Source organism: Schistocerca gregaria, chromosome 4 (assembly GCF_023897955.1).
Source record: "Schistocerca gregaria isolate iqSchGreg1 chromosome 4, iqSchGreg1.2, whole genome shotgun sequence".
Classification (NCBI taxonomy): domain Eukaryota; kingdom Metazoa; phylum Arthropoda; class Insecta; order Orthoptera; family Acrididae; genus Schistocerca; species Schistocerca gregaria.
In genome coordinates, this window is record NC_064923.1 from 14,094,880 (window position 1) to 14,111,488 (window position 16,609).

The window sequence follows — 16,609 nt, forward strand, 5'->3', positions numbered from 1 at the left end:
CATATTGCCGTCGCCGCGTGTTTTTGACTGGCACTTGCACATCTAAAATAACGTCGGAAAGTAACTCGTTCGGCTTATGAGTCACATCAAGTATGTGTGTTAATTTTGACGAAACTAGCTCTGCAGGTTGTCATGCAATTCTGTTACCTCTCAGAAATGATTATGAAATAAAAGTGAACTACGTGACGAGTGTGACGTTAGGAAAACATTAGGCAACATGGGGAGGTTCTGTATGGGACCAATCAACCCAAACGAGTACTGTGTGACGTGCTAACCGGCATATATTCACCGAGGCAGCGCGGCTAGCTCAGTCGGTAGAACATAAGGCTGTTAATCCCAGGGTCGTGGGTTCGAGCCCCACGTGGGGAGGAACGGAATTTTGTTCCTCTGCAGATGTAACTTACCGTTTTTCTGATTAACGTGATGTAATGGAAATAGCAACTTTAAACTTTGCCTACGTCTCCGTCAGTCGCTACGAAACTGTATTTGAAGGTGAAGGTGATTTTGTAGACATGTGTGAAAGACATGTTCTGAAATGCAAGTGGTGTTATTTGGAGAGCACTTCGTTTACGTGTCAGATGTGTAGCCAAGCAGTAATGGGTCGCCATAGCTGCAAATATTAGACGGTAATATGAAGTGTTGTCAGCTGAAGTCTGATGATCCAGACGACCGTAAGGATGAAGTACGCAAAAGTACCGCTAGGCCGCGCCTCTTTAGCTCAGTGGCAGAGCACTGGTCTAGTAAACCAGGGGTCGTGAGTTCGATCCTCACAGGAGGCAGACGAATTTTGGATATCAGTTGCGCGTCGTGGCCTTATAGCAAACAGTATCTGGTATGACTAACAATTAGCGAGAGGCGTTTTATTAAGAATTACTCTCAGATGTGATTAAGGCGAATGGCGCAGATAAAGCATTTGCCAAAGCGGTACAGCGTAAGGTGGGATGGGACAGTCTGAAATATATTTTATAGATGTTTTTCTCACATATCTCAGAGCCTTCCGTCGTCGTCGTCGTCGTCGTCGTCGTCGCCGCCGCCGCCACTTCTGCAGAAGTAGCAAATGGACATCGTAGCAAATGCGGCGAGGGACGCCCTGCCTTACATTTCCGAATGCACAAAGTGTGTGGTTTAGTTTCCCAGTCTATATTTGGTAGGTCTCGTAGCAGGTTGAATGTATCAAATGGGTGGGAAAGAGCAAGGGGCAGCGTCTGTATAGAACGAAAACACAACTCGTCAGTGGTGTGAGCGTTTTGAGATGAGTCGTATATAAGTTCCACTTGTTTGTCAGTGACCGTGTGGCCTAATGGATAAGGCGTCGGACTTCGTATCCGAAGATTGCTTGTTTGATTCCTCTTTCGGTCGTGTTTTTCCAGATCTGAAAAAGAAACATACCGTTTTAGTGTAGCACTTGAGCAGTACGAAACCGTGTGAATGTTGCTGTTGACCATTTTCTGCTTGGAGATGCTCTTCAGCTTAAAACACGCACAACAAGACCGGTGTTAACTAGCGAATTGGTTTGCATATTGCCGTCGCCGCGTGTTTTTGACTGGCACTTGCACATCTAAAATAACGTCGGAAAGTAACTCGTTCGGCTTATGAGTCACATCAAGTATGTGTGTTAATTTTGACGAAACTAGCTCTGCAGGTTGTCATGCAATTCTGTTACCTCTCAGAAATGATTATGAAATAAAAGTGAACTACGTGACGAGTGTGACGTTAGGAAAACATTAGGCAACATGGGGAGGTTCTGTATGGGACCAATCAACCCAAACGAGTACTGTGTGACGTGCTAACCGGCATATACTCACCGAGGCAGCGCGGCTAGCTCAGTCGGTAGAACAGAAGGCTGTTAATCCCAGGGTCGTGGGTTCGAGCCCCACGTGGGGAGGAACGGAATTTTGTTCCTCTGCAGATGTAACTTACCGTTTTTCTGATTAACGTGATGTAATGGAAATAGCAACTTTAAACTTTGCCTACGTCTCCGTCAGTCGCTACGAAACTGTATTTGAAGGTGAAGGTGATTTTGTAGACATGTGTGAAAGACATGTTCTGAAATGCAAGTGGTGTTATTTGGAGAGCACTTCGTTTACGTGTCAGATGTGTAGGCAAGCAGTAATGGGTCGCCATAGCTGCAAATATTAGACGGTAATATGAAGTGTTGTCAGCTGAAGTCTGATGATCCAGACGACCGTAAGGATGAAGTACGCAAAAGTACCGCTAGGCCGCGCCTCTTTAGCTCAGTGGCAGAGCACTGGTCTAGTAAACCAGGGGTCGTGAGTTCGATCCTCACAGGAGGCAGACGAATTTTGGATATCAGTTGCGCGTCGTGGCCTTATAGCAAACAGTATCTGGGATGACTAACAATTAGCGAGAGGCGTTTTATTAAGAATTACTCTCAGATGTGATTAAGGCGAATGGCGCAGATAAAGCATTTGCCAAAGCGGTACAGCATAAGGTGGGATGGGACAGTCTGAAATATATTTTATAGATGTATTTCTCACATATCTCAGAGCCTTCCGTCGTCGTCGTCGTCGTCGCCGCCGCCGCCGCCACTTCTGCAGAAGTAGCAAATGGACATCGTAGCAAATGCGGCGAGGGACGCCCTGCCTTACATTTCCGAATGCACAAAGTGTGTGGTTTAGTTTCCCAGTCTATATTTGGTAGGTCTCGTAGCAGGTTGAATGTATCAAATGGGTGGGAAAGAGCAAGGGGCAGCGTCTGTGTAGAACGAAAACACAACTCCTCAGTGGTGTGAGCGTTTTGAGATGAGTCGTATATAAGTTCCACTTGTTTGTCAGTGACCGTGTGGCCTAATGGATAAGGCGTCGGACTTCGTATCCGAAGATTGCGTGTTTGATTCCTCTCTCGGTCGTGTTTTTCCAGATCTGAAAAAGAAACATACCGTTTTAGTGTAGCACTTGAGCAGTACGAAACTGTGTGAATGTTGCTGTTGACCATTTTCTGCTTGGAGATGCTCTTCAGCTTAAAACACGCACAACAAGACCGGTGTTAACTAGCGAATTGGTTTGCATATTGCCGTCGCCGCGTGTTTTTGACTGGCACTTGCACATCTAAAATAACGTCGGAAAGTAACTCGTTCGGCTTATGAGTCACATCAAGTATGTGTGTTAATTTTGACGAAAACTAGCTCTGCAGGATGTAATGCAATTCTGTTACCTCTCAGAAATGATTATGAAATAAAAGTGAACTACGTGACGAGTGTGACGTTAGGAAAACATTAGGCAACATGGGGAGGTTCTGTATGGGACCAATCAACCCAAACGAGTACTGTGTGACGTGCTAACCGGCATATACTCACCGAGGCAGCGCGGCTAGCTCAGTCGGTAGAACATAAGGCTGTTAATCCCAGGGTCGTGGGTTCGAGCCCCGCGTGGGGAGGAACGGAATTTTGTTCCTCTGCAGATGTAACTTACCGTTTTTCTGATTAACGTGATGTAATGGAAATAGCAACTTTAAACTTTGCCTACGTCTCCGTCAGTCGCTACGAAACTGTATTTGAAGGTGAAGGTGATTTTGTAGACATGTGTGAAAGACATGTTCTGAAATGCAAGTGGTGTTATTTGGAGAGCACTTCGTTTACGTGTCAGATGTGTAGGCAAGCAGTAATGGGTCGCCATAGCTGCAAATATTAGACGGTAATATGAAGTGTTGTCAGCTGAAGTCTGATGATCCAGACGACCGTAAGGATGAAGTACGCAAAAGTGCCGCCTGGCCGCGCCTCTTTAGCTCAGTGGCAGAGCACTGGTCTAGTAAACCAGGGGTCGTGAGTTCGATCCTCACAGGAGGCAGACGAATTTTGGATATCAGTTGCGCGTCGTGGCCTTATAGCAAACAGTATCTGGGATGACTAACAATTAGCGAGAGGCGTTTTATTAAGAATTACTCTCAGATGTGATTAAGGCGAATGGCGCAGATAAAGCATTTGCCAAAGCGGTACAGCATAAGGTGGGATGGGACAGTCTGAAATATATTTTATAGATGTATTTCTCACATATCTCAGAGCCTTCCGTCGTCGTCGTCGTCGTCGTCGTCGTCGTCGTCGTCGTCGCCGCCGCCGCCGCCACTTCTGCAGAAGTAGCAAATGGACATCGTAGCAAATGCGGCGAGGGACGCCCTGCCTTACATTTCCGAATGCACAAAGTGTGTGGTTTAGTTTCCCAGTCTATATTTGGTAGGTCTCGTAGCAGGTTGAATGTATCAAATGGGTGGGAAAGAGCAAGGGGCAGCGTCTGTGTAGAACGAAAACACAACTCCTCAGTGGTGTGAGCGTTTTGAGATGAGTCGTATATAAGTTCCACTTGTTTGCCAGTGACCGTGTGGCCTAATGGATAAGGCGTCGGACTTCGTATCCGAAGATTGCGTGTTTGATTCCTCTCTCGGTCGTGTTTTTCCAGATCTGAAAAAGAAACATACCGTTTTAGTGTAGCACTTGAGCAGTACGAAACCGTGTGAATGTTGCTGTTGACCATTTTCTGCTTGGAGATGCTCTTCAGCTTAAAACACGCACAACAAGACCGGTGTTAACTAGCGAATTGGTTTGCATATTGCCGTCGCCGCGTGTTTTTGACTGGCACTTGCACATCTAAAATAACGTCGGAAAGTAACTCGTTCGGCTTATGAGTCACATCAAGTATGTGTGTTAATTTTGACGAAAACTAGCTCTGCAGGATGTAATGCAATTCTGTTACCTCTCAGAAATGATTATGAAATAAAAGTGAACTACGTGACGAGTGTGACGTTAGGAAAACATTAGGCAACATGGGGAGGTTCTGTATGGGACCAATCAACCCAAACGAGTACTGTGTGACGTGCTAACCGGCATATACTCACCGAGGCAGCGCGGCTAGCTCAGTCGGTAGAACATAAGGCTGTTAATCCCAGGGTCGTGGGTTCGAGCCCCGCGTGGGGAGGAACGGAATTTTGTTCCTCTGCAGATGTAACTTACCGTTTTTCTGATTAACGTGATGTAATGGAAATAGCAACTTTAAACTTTGCCTACGTCTCCGTCAGTCGCTACGAAACTGTATTTGAAGGTGAAGGTGATTTTGTAGACATGTGTGAAAGACATGTTCTGAAATGCAAGTGGTGTTATTTGGAGAGCACTTCGTTTACGTGTCAGATGTGTAGGCAAGCAGTAATGGGTCGCCATAGCTGCAAATATTAGACGGTAATATGAAGTGTTGTCAGCTGAAGTCTGATGATCCAGACGACCGTAAGGATGAAGTACGCAAAAGTGCCGCCTGGCCGCGCCTCTTTAGCTCAGTGGCAGAGCACTGGTCTAGTAAACCAGGGGTCGTGAGTTCGATCCTCACAGGAGGCAGACGAATTTTGGATATCAGTTGCGCGTCGTGGCCTTATAGCAAACAGTATCTGGGATGACTAACAATTAGCGAGAGGCGTTTTATTAAGAATTACTCTCAGATGTGATTAAGGCGAATGGCGCAGATAAAGCATTTGCCAAAGCGGTACAGCATAAGGTGGGATGGGACAGTCTGAAATATATTTTATAGATGTATTTCTCACATATCTCAGAGCCTTCCGTCGTCGTCGTCGTCGTCGTCGTCGTCGTCGCCGCCGCCGCCACTTCTGCAGAAGTAGCAAATGGACATCGTAGCAAATGCGGCGAGGGACGCCCTGCCTTACATTTCCGAATGCACAAAGTGTGTGGTTTAGTTTCCCAGTCTATATTTGGTAGGTCTCGTAGCAGGTTGAATGTATCAAATGGGTGGGAAAGAGCAAGGGGCAGCGTCTGTGTAGAACGAAAACACAACTCCTCAGTGGTGTGAGCGTTTTGAGATGAGTCGTATATAAGTTCCACTTGTTTGTCAGTGACCGTGTGGCCTAATGGATAAGGCGTCGGACTTCGTATCCGAAGATTGCGTGTTTGATTCCTCTCTCGGTCGTGTTTTTCCAGATCTGAAAAAGAAACATACCGTTTTAGTGTAGCACTTGAGCAGTACGAAACCGTGTGAATGTTGCTGTTGACCATTTTCTGCTTGGAGATGCTCTTCAGCTTAAAACACGCACAACAAGACCGGTGTTAACTAGCGAATTGGTTTGCATATTGCCGTCGCCGCGTGTTTTTGACTGGCACTTGCACATCTAAAATAACGTCGGAAAGTAACTCGTTCGGCTTATGAGTCACATCAAGTATGTGTGTTAATTTTGACGAAACTAGCTCTGCAGGTTGTCATGCAATTCTGTTACCTCTCAGAAATGATTATGAAATAAAAGTGAACTACGTGACGAGTGTGACGTTAGGAAAACATTAGGCAACATGGGGAGGTTCTGTATGGGACCAATCAACCCAAACGAGTACTGTGTGACGTGCTAACCGGCATATACTCACCGAGGCAGCGCGGCTAGCTCAGTCGGTAGAACATAAGGCTCTTAATCCCAGGGTCGTGGGTTCGAGCCCCACGTGGGGAGGAACGGAATTTTGTTCCTCTGCAGATGTAACTTACCGTTTTTCTGATTAACGTGATGTAATGGAAATAGCAACTTTAAACTTTGCCTACGTCTCCGTCAGTCGCTACGAAACTGTATTTGAAGGTGAAGGTGATTTTGTAGACATGTGTGAAAGACATGTTCTGAAATGCAAGTGGTGTTATTTGGAGAGCACTTCCTTTACGTGTCAGATGTGTAGGCAAGCAGTAATGGGTCGCCATAGCTGCAAATACTAGACGGTAATATGAAGTGTTGTCAGCTGAAGTCTGATGATCCAGACGACCGTAAGGATAAAGTACGCAAAAGTACCGCTAGGCCGCGCCTATTTAGCTCAGTGGCAGAGCACTGGTCTAGTAAACCAGGGGTCGTGAGTTCTATCCTCACCGGAGGCAGACGAATTTTGGATATCAGTTGCGCGTCGTGGCCTTATAGCAAACAGTATCTGGGATGACTAACAATTAGCGAGAGGCGTTTTATTAAGAATTACTCTCAGATGTGATTAAGGCGAATGGCGCAGATAAAGCATTTGCCAAAGCGGTACAGCATAAGGTGGGATGGGACAGTCTGAAATGTATTTGATAGATGTATTTCTCACATATCTCAGAGCCTTCCGCGGTTGTCGTCGTCGTCGTCGTCGTCGTCGTCGTCGTCGCCGCCGCCGCCACTTCTGCAGAAGTAGCAAATGGACATCGTAGCAAATGCGGCGAGGGACGCCCTGCCTTACATTTCCGAATGCACAAAGTGTGTGGTTTAGTTTCCCAGTCTATATTTGGTAGGTCTCGTAGCAGGTTGAATGTATCAAATGGGTGGGAAAGAGCAAGGGGCAGCGTCTGTGTAGAACGAAAACACAACTCCTCAGTGGTGTGAGCGTTTTGAGATGAGTCGTATATAAGTTCCACTTGTTTGTCAGTGACCGTGTGGCCTAATGGATAAGGCGTCGGACTTCGTATCCGAAGATTGCGTGTTTGATTCCTCTTTCGGTCGTGTTTTTCCAGATCTGAAAAAGAAACATACCGTTTTAGTGTAGCACTTGAGCAGTACGAAACCGTGTGAATGTTGCTGTTGACCATTTTCTGCTTGGAGATGCTCTTCAGCTTAAAACACGCACAACAAGACCGGTGTTAACTAGCGAATTGGTTTGCATATTGCCGTCGCCGCGTGTTTTTGACTGGCACTTGCACATCTAAAATAACGTCGGAAAGTAACTCGTTCGGCTTATGAGTCACATCAAGTATGTGTGTTAATTTTGACGAAACTAGCTCTGCAGGTTGTCATGCAATTCTGTTACCTCTCAGAAATGATTATGAAATAAAAGTGAACTACGTGACGAGTGTGACGTTAGGAAAACATTAGGCAACATGGGGAGGTTCTGTATGGGACCAATCAACCCAAACGAGTACTGTGTGACGTGCTAACCGGCATATACTCACCGAGGCAGCGCGGCTAGCTCAGTCGGTTGAACATAAGGCTGTTAATCCCAGGGTCGTGGGTTCGAGCCCCACGTGGGGAGGAACGGAATTTTGTTCCTCTGCAGATGTAACTTACCGTTTTTCTGATTAACGTGATGTAATGGAAATAGCAACTTTAAACTTTGCCTACGTCTCCGTCAGTCGCTACGAAACTGTATTTGAAGGTGAAGGTGATTTTGTAGACATGTGTGAAAGACATGTTCTGAAATGCAAGTGGTGTTATTTGGAGAGCACTTCGTTTACGTGTCAGATGTGTAGCCAAGCAGTAATGGGTCGCCATAGCTGCAAATATTAGACGGTAATATGAAGTGTTGTCAGCTGAAGTCTGATGATCCAGACGACCGTAAGGATGAAGTACGCAAAAGTACCGCTAGGCCGCGCCTCTTTAGCTCAGTGGCAGAGCACTGGTCTAGTAAACCAGGGGTCGTGAGTTCGATCCTCACAGGAGGCAGACGAATTTTGGATATCAGTTGCGCGTCGTGGCCTTATAGCAAACAGTATCTGGTATGACTAACAATTAGCGAGAGGCGTTTTATTAAGAATTACTCTCAGATGTGATTAAGGCGAATGGCGCAGATAAAGCATTTGCCAAAGCGGTACAGCGTAAGGTGGGATGGGACAGTCTGAAATATATTTTATAGATGTATTTCTCACATATCTCAGAGCCTTCCGTCGTCGTCGTCGTCGTCGTCGTCGTCGTCGCCGCCGCCGCCGCCGCCACTTCTGCAGAAGTAGCAAATGGACATCGTAGCAAATGCGGCGAGGGACGCCCTGCCTTACATTTCCGAATGCACAAAGTGTGTGGTTTAGTTTCCCAGTCTATATTTGGTAGGTCTCGTAGCAGGTTGAATGTATCAAATGGGTGGGAAAGAGCAAGGGGCAGCGTCTGTGTAGAACGAAAACACAACTCGTCAGTGGTGTGAGCGTTTTGAGATGAGTCGTATATAAGTTCCACTTGTTTGTCAGTGACCGTGTGGCCTAATGGATAAGGCGTCGGACTTCGTATCCGAAGATTGCGTGTTTGATTCCTCTCTCGGTCGTGTTTTTCCAGATCTGAAAAAGAAACATACCGTTTTAGTGTAGCACTTGAGCAGTACGAAACCGTGTGAATGTTGCTGTTGACCATTTTCTGCTTGGAGATGCTCTTCAGCTTAAAACACGCACAACAAGACCGGTGTTAACTAGCGAATTGGTTTGCATATTGCCGTCGCCGCGTGTTTTTGACTGGCACTTGCACATCTAAAATAACGTCGGAAAGTAACTCGTTCGGCTTATGAGTCACATCAAGTATGTGTGTTAATTTTGACGAAACTAGCTCTGCAGGTTGTCATGCAATTCTGTTACCTCTCAGAAATGATTATGAAATAAAAGTGAACTACGTGACGAGTGTGACGTTAGGAAAACATTAGGCAACATGGGGAGGTTCTGTATGGGACCAATCAACCCAAACGAGTACTGTGTGACGTGTTAACCGGCATATACTCACCGAGGCAGCGCGGCTAGCTCAGTCGGTAGAACATAAGGCTGTTAATCCCAGGGTCGTGGGTTCGAGCCCCACGTGGGGAGGGACGGAATTTTGTTCCTCTGCAGATGTAACTTACCGTTTTTCTGATTAACGTGATGTAATGGAAATAGCAACTTTAAACTTTGCCTACGTCTCCGTCAGTCGCTACGAAACTGTATTTGAAGGTGAAGGTGATTTTGTAGACATGTGTGAAAGACATGTTCTGAAATGCAAGTGGTGTTATTTGGAGAGCACTTCGTTTACGTGTCAGATGTGTAGGCAAGCAGTAATGGGTCGCCATAGCTGCAAATATTAGACGGTAATATGAAGTGTTGTCAGCTGAAGTCTGATGATCCAGACGACCGTAAGGATGAAGTACGCAAAAGTGCCGCCTGGCCGCGCCTCTTTAGCTCAGTGGCAGAGCACTGGTCTAGTAAACCAGGGGTCGTGAGTTCGATCCTCACAGGAGGCAGACGAATTTTGGATATCAGTTGCGCGTCGTGGCCTTATAGCAAACAGTATCTGGGATGACTAACAATTAGCGAGAGGCGTTTTATTAAGAATTACTCTCAGATGTGATTAAGGCGAATGGCGCAGATAAAGCATTTGCCAAAGCGGTACAGCATAAGGTGGGATGGGACAGTCTGAAATATATTTTATAGATGTATTTCTCACATATCTCAGAGCCTTCCGTCGTCGTCGTCGTCGTCGTCGTCGTCGTCGTCGTCGCCGCCGCCGCCACTTCTGCAGAAGTAGCAAATGGACATCGTAGCAAATGCGGCGAGGGACGCCCTGCCTTACATTTCCGAATGCACAAAGTGTGTGGTTTAGTTTCCCAGTCTATATTTGGTAGGTCTCGTAGCAGGTTGAATGTATCAAATGGGTGGGAAAGAGCAAGGGGCAGCGTCTGTGTAGAACGAAAACACAACTCCTCAGTGGTGTGAGCGTTTTGAGATGAGTCGTATATAAGTTCCACTTGTTTGTCAGTGACCGTGTGGCCTAATGGATAAGGCGTCGGACTTCGTATCCGAAGATTGCGTGTTTGATTCCTCTCTCGGTCGTGTTTTTCCAGATCTGAAAAAGAAACATACCGTTTTAGTGTAGCACTTGAGCAGTACGAAACTGTGTGAATGTTGCTGTTGACCATTTTCTGCTTGGAGATGCTCTTCAGCTTAAAACACGCACAACAAGACCGGTGTTAACTAGCGAATTGGTTTGCATATTGCCGTCGCCGCGTGTTTTTGACTGGCACTTGCACATCTAAAATAACGTCGGAAAGTAACTCGTTCGGCTTATGAGTCACATCAAGTATGTGTGTTAATTTTGACGAAACTAGCTCTGCAGGATGTAATGCAATTCTGTTACCTCTCAGAAATGATTATGAAATAAAAGTGAACTACGTGACGAGTGTGACGTTAGGAAAACATTAGGCAACATGGGGAGGTTCTGTATGGGACCAATCAACCCAAACGAGTACTGTGTGACGTGCTAACCGGCATATACTCACCGAGGCAGCGCGGCTAGCTCAGTCGGTAGAACATAAGGCTGTTAATCCCAGGGTCGTGGGTTCGAGCCCCGCGTGGGGAGGAACGGAATTTTGTTCCTCTGCAGATGTAACTTACCGTTTTTCTGATTAACGTGATGTAATGGAAATAGCAACTTTAAACTTTGCCTACGTCTCCGTCAGTCGCTACGAAACTGTATTTGAAGGTGAAGGTGATTTTGTAGACATGTGTGAAAGACATGTTCTGAAATGCAAGTGGTGTTATTTGGAGAGCACTTCGTTTACGTGTCAGATGTGTAGGCAAGCAGTAATGGGTCGCCATAGCTGCAAATATTAGACGGTAATATGAAGTGTTGTCAGCTGAAGTCTGATGATCCAGACGACCGTAAGGATGAAGTACGCAAAAGTGCCGCCTGGCCGCGCCTCTTTAGCTCAGTGGCAGAGCACTGGTCTAGTAAACCAGGGGTCGTGAGTTCGATCCTCACAGGAGGCAGACGAATTTTGGATATCAGTTGCGCGTCGTGGCCTTATAGCAAACAGTATCTGGGATGACTAACAATTAGCGAGAGGCGTTTTATTAAGAATTACTCTCAGATGTGATTAAGGCGAATGGCGCAGATAAAGCATTTGCCAAAGCGGTACAGCATAAGGTGGGATGGGACAGTCTGAAATATATTTTATAGATGTATTTCTCACATATCTCAGAGCCTTCCGTCGTCGTCGTCGTCGTCGTCGTCGTCTTCGCCGCCGCCGCCACTTCTGCAGAAGTAGCAAATGGACATCGTAGCAAATGCGGCGAGGGACGCCCTGCCTTACATTTCCGAATGCACAAAGTGTGTGGTTTAGTTTCCCAGTCTATATTTGGTAGGTCTCGTAGCAGGTTGAATGTATCAAATGGGTGGGAAAGAGCAAGGGGCAGCGTCTGTGTAGAACGAAAACACAACTCCTCAGTGGTGTGAGCGTTTTGAGATGAGTCGTATATAAATTCCACTTGTTTGTCAGTGACCGTGTGGCCTAATGGATAAGGCGTCGGACTTCGTATCCGAAGATTGCGTGTTTGATTCCTCTCTCGGTCGTGTTTTTCCAGATCTGAAAAAGAAACATACCGTTTTAGTGTAGCACTTGAGCAGTACGGAACCGTGTGAATGTTGCTGTTGACCATTTTCTGCTTGGAGATGCTCTTCAGCTTAAAACACGCACAACAAGACCGGTGTTAACTAGCGAATTGGTTTGCATATTGCCGTCGCCGCGTGTTTTTGACTGGCACTTGCACATCTAAAATAACGTCGGAAAGTAACTCGTTCGGCTTATGAGTCACATCAAGTATGTGTGTTAATTTTGACGAAACTAGCTCTGCAGGTTGTCATGCAATTCTGTTACCTCTCAGAAATGATTATGAAATAAAAGTGAACTACGTGACGAGTGTGACGTTAGGAAAACATTAGGCAACATGGGGAGGTTCTGTATGGGACCAATCAACCCAAACGAGTACTGTGTGACGTGCTAACCGGCATATACTCACCGAGGCAGCGCGGCTAGCTCAGTCGGTAGAACATAAGGCTGTTAATCCCAGGGTCGTGGGTTCGAGCCCCACGTGGGGAGGAACGGAATTTTGTTCCTCTGCAGATGTAACTTACCGTTTTTCTGATTAACGTGATGTAATGGAAATAGCAACTTTAAACTTTGCCTACGTCTCCGTCAGTCGCTACGAAACTGTATTTGAAGGTGAAGGTGATTTTGTAGACATGTGTGAAAGACATGTTCTGAAATGCAAGTGGTGTTATTTGGAGAGCACTTCGTTTACGTGTCAGATGTGTAGGCAAGCAGTAATGGGTCGCCATAGCTGCAAATATTAGACGGTAATATGAAGTGTTGTCAGCTGAAGTCTGATGATCCAGACGACCGTAAGGATGAAGTACGCAAAAGTGCCGCCTGGCCGCGCCTCTTTAGCTCAGTGGCAGAGCACTGGTCTAGTAAACCAGGGGTCGTGAGTTCGATCCTCACAGGAGGCAGACGAATTTTGGATATCAGTTGCGCGTCGTGGCCTTATAGCAAACAGTATCTGGGATGACTAACAATTAGCGAGAGGCGTTTTATTAAGAATTACTCTCAGATGTGATTAAGGCGAATGGCGCAGATAAAGCATTTGCCAAAGCGGTACAGCATAAGGTGGGATGGGACAGTCTGAAATATATTTTATAGATGTATTTCTCACATATCTCAGAGCCTTCCGTCGTCGTCGTCGTCGTCGTCGTCGTCGTCGTCGTCGTCGCCGCCGCCGCCACTTCTGCAGAAGTAGCAAATGGACATCGTAGCAAATGCGGCGAGGGACGCCCTGCCTTACATTTCCGAATGCACAAAGTGTGTGGTTTAGTTTCCCAGTCTATATTTGGTAGGTCTCGTAGCAGGTTGAATGTATCAAATGGGTGGGAAAGAGCAAGGGGCAGCGTCTGTGTAGAACGAAAACACAACTCCTCAGTGGTGTGAGCGTTTTGAGATGAGTCGTATATAAGTTCCACTTGTTTGTCAGTGACCGTGTGGCCTAATGGATAAGGCGTCGGACTTCGTATCCGAAGATTGCGTGTTTGATTCCTCTCTCGGTCGTGTTTTTCCAGATCTGAAAAAGAAACATACCGTTTTAGAGTAGCACTTGAGCAGTACGAAACTGTGTGAATGTTGCTGTTGACCATTTTCTGCTTGGAGATGCTCTTCAGCTTAAAACACGCACAACAAGACCGGTGTTAACTAGCGAATTGGTTTGCATATTGCCGTCGCCGCGTGTTTTTGACTGGCACTTGCACATCTAAAATAACGTCGGAAAGTAACTCGTTCGGCTTATGAGTCACATCAAGTATGTGTGTTAATTTTGACGAAACTAGCTCTGCAGGATGTAATGCAATTCTGTTACCTCTCAGAAATGATTATGAAATAAAAGTGAACTACGTGACGAGTGTGACGTTAGGAAAACATTAGGCAACATGGGGAGGTTCTGTATGGGACCAATCAACCCAAACGAGTACTGTGTGACGTGCTAACCGGCATATACTCACCGAGGCAGCGCGGCTAGCTCAGTCGGTAGAACATAAGGCTGTTAATCCCAGGGTCGTGGGTTCGAGCCCCGCGTGGGGAGGAACGGAATTTTGTTCCTCTGCAGATGTAACTTACCGTTTTTCTGATTAACGTGATGTAATGGAAATAGCAACTTTAAACTTTGCCTACGTCTCCGTCAGTCGCTACGAAACTGTATTTGAAGGTGAAGGTGATTTTGTAGACATGTGTGAAAGACATGTTCTGAAATGCAAGTGGTGTTATTTGGAGAGCACTTCGTTTACGTGTCAGATGTGTAGCCAAGCAGTAATGGGTCGCCATAGCTGCAAATATTAGACGGTAATATGAAGTGTTGTCAGCTGAAGTCTGATGATCCAGACGACCGTAAGGATGAAGTACGCAAAAGTGCCGCCTGGCCGCGCCTCTTTAGCTCAGTGGCAGAGCACTGGTCTAGTAAACCAGGGGTCGTGAGTTCGATCCTCACAGGAGGCAGACGAATTTTGGATATCAGTTGCGCGTCGTGGCCTTATAGCAAACAGTATCTGGGATGACTAACAATTAGCGAGAGGCGTTTTATTAAGAATTACTCTCAGATGTGATTAAGGCGAATGGCGCAGATAAAGCATTTGCCAAAGCGGTACAGCATAAGGTGGGATGGGACAGTCTGAAATATATTTTATAGATGTATTTCTCACATATCTCAGAGCCTTCCGTCGTCGTCGTCGTCGTCGTCGTCGTCGTCGTCGCCGCCGCCGCCACTTCTGCAGAAGTAGCAAATGGACATCGTAGCAAATGCGGCGAGGGACGCCCTGCCTTACATTTCCGAATGCACAAAGTGTGTGGTTTAGTTTCCCAGTCTATATTTGGTAGGTCTCGTAGCAGGTTGAATGTATCAAATGGGTGGGAAAGAGCAAGGGGCAGCGTCTGTGTAGAACGAAAACACAACTCCTCAGTGGTGTGAGCGTTTTGAGATGAGTCGTATATAAGTTCCACTTGTTTGTCAGTGACCGTGTGGCCTAATGGATAAGGCGTCGGACTTCGTATCCGAAGATTGCGTGTTTGATTCCTCTCTCGGTCGTGTTTTTCCAGATCTGAAAAAGAAACATACCGTTTTAGTGTAGCACTTGAGCAGTACGAAACTGTGTGAATGTTGCTGTTGACCATTTTCTGCTTGGAGATGCTCTTCAGCTTAAAACACGCACAACAAGACCGGTGTTAACTAGCGAATTGGTTTGCATATTGCCGTCGCCGCGTGTTTTTGACTGGCACTTGCACATCTAAAATAACGTCGGAAAGTAACTCGTTCGGCTTATGAGTCACATCAAGTATGTGTGTTAATTTTGACGAAACTAGCTCTGCAGGTTGTCATGCAATTCTGTTACCTCTCAGAAATGATTATGAAATAAAAGTGAACTACGTGACGAGTGTGACGTTAGGAAAACATTAGGCAACATGGGGAGGTTCTGTATGAGACCAATCAACCCAAACGAGTACTGTGTGACGTGCTAACCGGCATATACTCACCGAGGCAGCGCGGCTAGCTCAGTCGGTAGAACATAAGGCTCTTAATCCCAGGGTCGTGGGTTCGAGCCCCGTGTGGGGAGGAACGGAATTTTGTTCCTCTGCAGATGTAACTTACCGTTTTTCTGATTAACGTGATGTAATGGAAATAGCAACTTTAAACTTTGCCTACGTCTCCGTCAGTCGCTACGAAACTGTATTTGAAGGTGAAGGTGATTTTGTAGACATGTGTGAAAGACATGTTCTGAAATGCAAGTGGTGTTATTTGGAGAGCACTTCCTTTACGTGTCAGATGTGTTGGCAAGCAGTAATGGGTCGCCATAGCTGCAAATATTAGACGGTAAAATGAAGTGTTGTCAGCTGAAGTCTGATGATCCAGACGACCGTAAGGATGAAGTACGCAAAAGTACCGCTAGGCCGCGCCTCTTTAGCTCAGTGGCAGAGCGCTGGTCTAGTAAACCAGGGGTCGTGAGTTCGATCCTCACAGGAGGCAGACGAATTTTGGATATCAGTTGCGCGTCGTGGCCTTATAGCAAACAGTATCTGGGATGACTAACAATTAGCGAGAGGCGTTTTATTAAGAATTACTCTCAGATGTGATTAAGGCGAATGGCGCAGATAAAGCATTTGCCAAAGCGGTACAGCATAAGGTGGGATGGGACAGTCTGAAAAATATTTTATAGATGTATTTCTCACATATCTCAGAGCCTTCCGTCGTCGTCGTCGTCGTCGTCGTCGTCGTCGCCGCCACTTCTGCAGAAGTAGCAAATGGACATCGTAGCAAATGCGGCGAGGGACGCCCTGCCTTACATTTCCGAATGCACAAAGTGTGTGGTTTAGTTTCCCAGTCTATATTTGGTAGGTATCGTAGCAGGTTGAATGTATCAAATGGGTGGGAAAGAGCAAGGGGCAGCGTCTGTGTAGAACGAAAACACAACTCCTCAGTGGTGTGAGCGTTTTGAGATGAGTCGTATATAAGTTCCACTTGTTTGTCAGTGACCGTGTGGCCTAATGGATAAGGCGTCGGACTTCGTATCCGAAGATTGCGTGTTTGATTCCTCTCTCGGTCGTGTTTTTCCAGATCTGAAAAAGAAACAT

The 16,609-nt window shown here is 46.2% G+C and overlaps 10 non-coding genes across 10 annotated transcripts; all 10 read left to right on the forward strand.

Moving 5' to 3' along the window:
• Positions 1–707: 707 nt before the first annotated feature.
• Positions 708–779, forward strand: Trnat-agu (transfer RNA threonine (anticodon AGU)). Its single transcript has one exon. It is a non-coding gene; the product is annotated as a tRNA-Thr (tRNA).
• A 1,444-nt stretch (positions 780–2,223) lies between these two features.
• Trnat-agu (transfer RNA threonine (anticodon AGU)) lies at positions 2,224–2,295 on the forward strand. Its single transcript has one exon. It is a non-coding gene; the product is annotated as a tRNA-Thr (tRNA).
• A 1,439-nt stretch (positions 2,296–3,734) lies between these two features.
• On the forward strand, positions 3,735–3,806 carry Trnat-agu (transfer RNA threonine (anticodon AGU)). The gene has a single exon. It is a non-coding gene; the product is annotated as a tRNA-Thr (tRNA).
• A 1,460-nt stretch (positions 3,807–5,266) lies between these two features.
• On the forward strand, positions 5,267–5,338 carry Trnat-agu (transfer RNA threonine (anticodon AGU)). Its single transcript has one exon. It is a non-coding gene; the product is annotated as a tRNA-Thr (tRNA).
• Positions 5,339–8,313: 2,975 nt separating this feature from the next.
• Positions 8,314–8,385, forward strand: Trnat-agu (transfer RNA threonine (anticodon AGU)). The gene has a single exon. It is a non-coding gene; the product is annotated as a tRNA-Thr (tRNA).
• Positions 8,386–9,838: 1,453 nt separating this feature from the next.
• Trnat-agu (transfer RNA threonine (anticodon AGU)) lies at positions 9,839–9,910 on the forward strand. Its single transcript has one exon. It is a non-coding gene; the product is annotated as a tRNA-Thr (tRNA).
• A 1,453-nt stretch (positions 9,911–11,363) lies between these two features.
• Trnat-agu (transfer RNA threonine (anticodon AGU)) lies at positions 11,364–11,435 on the forward strand. The gene has a single exon. It is a non-coding gene; the product is annotated as a tRNA-Thr (tRNA).
• A 1,447-nt stretch (positions 11,436–12,882) lies between these two features.
• Positions 12,883–12,954, forward strand: Trnat-agu (transfer RNA threonine (anticodon AGU)). Its single transcript has one exon. It is a non-coding gene; the product is annotated as a tRNA-Thr (tRNA).
• A 1,456-nt stretch (positions 12,955–14,410) lies between these two features.
• Trnat-agu (transfer RNA threonine (anticodon AGU)) lies at positions 14,411–14,482 on the forward strand. Its single transcript has one exon. It is a non-coding gene; the product is annotated as a tRNA-Thr (tRNA).
• Positions 14,483–15,932: 1,450 nt separating this feature from the next.
• Trnat-agu (transfer RNA threonine (anticodon AGU)) lies at positions 15,933–16,004 on the forward strand. Its single transcript has one exon. It is a non-coding gene; the product is annotated as a tRNA-Thr (tRNA).
• The last annotated feature ends 605 nt before the right edge of the window (positions 16,005–16,609 follow it).